This window comes from Belonocnema kinseyi, chromosome 5 (genome assembly GCF_010883055.1).
Source record: "Belonocnema kinseyi isolate 2016_QV_RU_SX_M_011 chromosome 5, B_treatae_v1, whole genome shotgun sequence".
Classification (NCBI taxonomy): Eukaryota; Metazoa; Arthropoda; class Insecta; order Hymenoptera; family Cynipidae; genus Belonocnema; species Belonocnema kinseyi.
Genome location: NC_046661.1, coordinates 9,947,615 through 9,952,638, shown reverse-complemented (window position 1 = coordinate 9,952,638; position 5,024 = coordinate 9,947,615).

Here is a 5,024-nt window from a genome sequence, read left to right as displayed (position 1 = left end):
TCGACGTTTCGACCCGTCTTTGGGCCTTCCTCAAGATTTTAAAATGAGTAAAGAAGTGTCTGTAAAAACATACATTTTTGATCAAATTCAATTCTTACATCTAATAATAATTTCATAATAAATACAATAAATACGAGGTGTGTTCGAAAAGTAAGGTGACTTTCCAATTTCCGCAGGCTGCGTACATTCAAGTTTTAAATTTTTTGTTTTGTTGTGTTGGTACACTCGTCACGATCATATGTTCACAGTTTTGAATATAGCTGTTCCAAGAAGGCCGAGAGGATGTCGAAGACGAACCTCACTTTGGACGTCCCAGCACGGCAACAACAGATGAAAACGTTCAAGCAGTGGAAGAAATGGTGTTGAAAAATCGCCGAATTACCATCAGAGAAGTTGCTGAAGATGTTAGCCTATCGGTTGGCTCATGCCATGCTATCTTTTCGGACGTTTTGGGCATGAGACGTGTGTCAGTGAAATTTGTTCCAAAACTGCTTAATTTTGAAAGTGCTTGTGAAAGATTTTCTGACCAAAAACAGCACCACAGTCATGCCTCACCCTCCATATCCACCGGATACGATCGAGGATATAAAAACTGCATCGCTGAAGGAACTCAAGGCTATACCTGAAAATGATTATCAAAAGTGCTTCGATGATTGGAAAAAGCGTTGGCACAAGTGTATTATATCTGAGGGGGATTACTTTGAAGGGGACAACATAAATATTGAGGAATAAATCAATAATTTTTGAGAAAACCATAAAGTCACCTTAGTTTTTGAACACACCTCGTATATGAATGAAATCGTTACCTGAAACAAATCATTTGATGACATTGAAAACACAAAACAGCACGGTATTTCAAGTAGAACTGTTTGAAATTTTGTTTTTAACATTTTTATCTTATGTAGTCGTCTTCTTTAAACATAAAGAGGAGAAGTACTAGTCTACATTGTTTTTTAAATCATTGTAGTCGGAGGTTAAATAAATGAAGCAATTAAAGTGAAGTATAAAATAGGTAGAATAACATTGTATTTAGTGTGAAATTATTATTAGCTGTAAGAATTGAATTTGATCAAAAATGTATGTTTTTACAGAGACTTTTGTAATCATTTTAAAATCTTTAGGAAGACCCAAAGACGGGTCAAAACATCGATTTATTCAATTTGTGATTGAATAAACATATATATTGAACGTATGAATTGTACTATAGTAAAAACAACTGGAAAAAATTAGACGTAAGCTAAATTTTGTAAAGAAAACAAACCTTGGCCGACCTATAGATATTCATTTTATTCCCCAAAAGTTAAAAAAAACTCTTCGAAATGTTTTCATTGCGACCATTTTACTAAAAGAAAAGAAAGTGAATTTAAAAATTAGACATAGTAAAAATGAATTTTCACCATTTCAAAGAGATAAATTTAAACTTGGAATGTTACAATTATAATTTTTTTACTTTGTTAGTTGTAGTTTGAAAGTATTGTAATTTGGGTTTTAAAGAATAGTTAAAAAATCTTTAATTTAGAAAAAAATCGAATAAGATGTAGGTTTTTGAATGTTTCAAATTAAAGAAAAAAATTGAGCTCAAGAATTTTTAAGGCTGAAAAATTTGTTAAAAGATTTCTAAGAAGATTTAAAATAATTTTTTATTTCGAAAAAGTCCATAACTCAAAGAGAATGTTTAAAAATATTCCAAAACATTTCAAACTATTTACAAAGTTGGAAAACAATCTGGAAGCTCTTGAAACAATTTTGTGTGCAGGATTTTACAAAAATGTAACACTGAAAAAAAACTGCATTAAATCAAGTAGGCTAATTTATTTGGTTGATTTTACTTGAAAGAAGCAAATATTTTCTTTCTATAAGGGACCGATTTTCTTGAACCATGGAAATAATAGAATCAGAACAACTATTTAAATCAAGAATATATTTACTCTAAGCAAAAAACTATTGAGTTAATTTGTTCCATTATACTTATTTTTGTAAAGTTTAATAAAATATTGAATTAAGAATATTATATTCTCATGATGATTAACTAAAGCTCTAACAAAACGTTTCTTGATCCAAGTAAAGTCATGTACTTGTTTTGACCACTATTATAATTGAAACAATGTTCATGTTCTTGACACGAGAAAATGAATGTATTCAGCGAAAAAATAATTTCTCTTGGAATGATGCTTGAATATTTTCCTTCAAATAATTATTAATTTGAAACGAATGTCAGATTTACTTCGAAGACACCTATGTTATCAACATAGAAACACATCAGTTTTTTCAACATGAGAACTGTAGATTTGATACATTAGACATCTCGCACTTACTTTAAAAATTAATATATTGGTCTAAATTAATTTACTTCTTACTGCATAAGTATCTTATTAAATATAATAATCGACAAGTTTACATGGTATGAAGTTGGTTCTCTTGGCCGCTAACAATCCCAGTGGGCACACTTGGCTTAAAGTCATCCTAAAGACGTCTTTATGTGGAAGTCTGTAGGCTTTTACAAAAAGACGTCATGAGGTCATAATAAAGACGTTCTAATCTCGTTCTATAAATTATGTCTTAAAGATATTATCAGTACGGCTTAAGGATGTCTTTCAAAGGTCCTATGTCTGATATTTCGTTGTCTTAAGGATGTCTTGAAAGGATATCCAGGGGACAAAGACGTAAGGATGTCCCTAGGACATCTGTCGGAAATGTGAGCATAAAAAACTGTAAATTCTTTATTTACGTCAAAATTGTAAGGCGAGAGGGCTCTGCGAAGCCGGATGTAACGTCGAACAAGAAGTGAGCGACAGTACCACGCAGGTCGGGAACGGAGAGAAGCGTGGTCAAGCGTGTATTCGATTTGAGTGTTCTTTGAATAAAGTTAAGATACAAATTAATTGCCCCGAGTGTTTTTCTGTGTTTGTGTGCTCCTTCCAAAACGTTTAAACTTAACATTTTGACGACCGTGACAGGACACTTTGGCAGTGAGGAATTACGAAAACAGTTGTGCGGCTGATTGTAACCCACAAAAATGAACGTCGCAAATAAATCTCGGATAGTGCAACGCATCCTCTTTACCAAGTGCTTGAACAGTTTTGTGGAGAAGTGTGGGAGTGCTAATATTTCGTGGGCCGATCGTCAGGTTGATTTACAGCTACTTGAGTCGCGATATTTGGAGCTCGAGAGTTCGAATAACAAGCGTGTTGAGTTAAGTTTAGAATCAGAGGTGACCATAAGTGAAATAACGGCCGAAATAGAGACACATGAGAAATACAAGCTCAAGTTTTTGCAAGCAAAGTCAAAATTGCTCGATTTGTCTTCGGGAAATGGCACGGACGTGGTTCCGTTGGCGCAAGGGGCACAAGGGTTTCTAAAAAATAACAAGCCGTTCAAACGCCCGATATGACAAATTCCGAAATTCAGTGGCTGTGTAAATAAGTGGCTCCAGTTGTGGTCACACTTTCGGCAAATTCATGAGGACAGAGCCAGCGCTGTTGAAGAGAAACTGGAATATTTTAAACAAACGATGGAAGTTGGCTCTAAAGCAGAAAGCATCGAGAGTGGTTATCTGACGACGCAGAGAATTACAGTAAAGCGTTCGACAGTTTGAAGAGCCGTTTTGATCGAGACGACTTGCCGATTGAATTTTACACTCGAGAGTGGCTTTCATTAGATCTGCAAGACGCATCCAATCAAAGGACGAAAGTTGGTGTGTCGTACATATACGATAAGCTTTTGGCTCATATTCGCGCGCTGGAGACGCTTGGCGTCACAACGAAAAATTGCGCAACTATGCTCTACCAACTCGTGGAATCATCGCTGCCAGAAGAAATTCTGCGAACGTGGCAGCGTACAGAAACCATTGGTGAAATGGGAGTTGACGGAGTAGATACGACAGATCGACTCTCCAGGCTTCTCAATTTCTTGAAAATGGAAGTAGAAAACGAGGAAAGGATAAATATGGCCATGCATGGTTTTGCGATCCACACTGAATCTGAGAAGAAGAGGACGGCAAAGGAAGAGTATAGTGGCAAGATTTCAGCATCAGAGGTAGCAACAGGCAGCATTCTCCTGGCCAACGAAGAAAAACGTAATATATGCGTTTTTTGTAATAATGATCACGAAAACGCGGCATGTGAAAAAGCGAAGACGTTCTCGGGCGATGTTATAAGACGTTTTATTCGTTGAAACGATTGCTGTTTTAAATGTTTGAGAATTGGCCATACAACGCGAAAGTGTAGAGTAAAGGTGAAGTGTTCAAAGTGCGATAGAAACCATTCGGCTCTTGTTTGTTGAGATAATTCGCAAAACACGGACATAAAAGGTATAAGTAGCGTCGGGAAAACAGTAAATTCAAACAAAAAATAAAATCTTGCTACTTTTTCTTACTCGCCCGATGTACCCGGTAACAACCGTTGAATTCAGAAAAATTAAGAATTTGTATTCCAATGAATAGGCGATTTTTCCTCCGTCTAAAAATCCCCCAACAGGAACAGAAAAAGTGCAAATTCTATTCCTCTCAATCGACTTAGTAAAATGTAACAAAAGCATTTATTTAACATTTTTTTTCATTATTAAACCTTTTTATAACTTATAAATTCGAAAAATATTCAAATTTATATTTATTTATATTTTGATAACTTATTTAAACGTCTTAAAAAATTCAACAAAGGAATGTATGCAAATGTGTGAATTTAAATAATTTTAACTCCAGAGAGGCAGAGTTGAATTGGCGAGAATTAAAATTTCAGAATTTACATTCAGCATGAAGGAATTAAAACAACTCATTACACGTATTTTGTGAACTTATTAGAAGGAATTAAATAAAATCAAAATATGACCACTTCTGACAACGTCGCAAGGATGTCCCTAGGACATCTGTCGGAAATGCGAGCGTAAAAAACTGTAAATTCTTCATTTACATCAAAATTGTAACGCGAGAGGGCTCTGCGAAGCCGAATGTAACGGCGAAGGAGAAGGAAGCGGCAGTACCAAGCAGGACGGGAACGGAGAGAAGCGTGGTGGAGCGTGTATTCGAT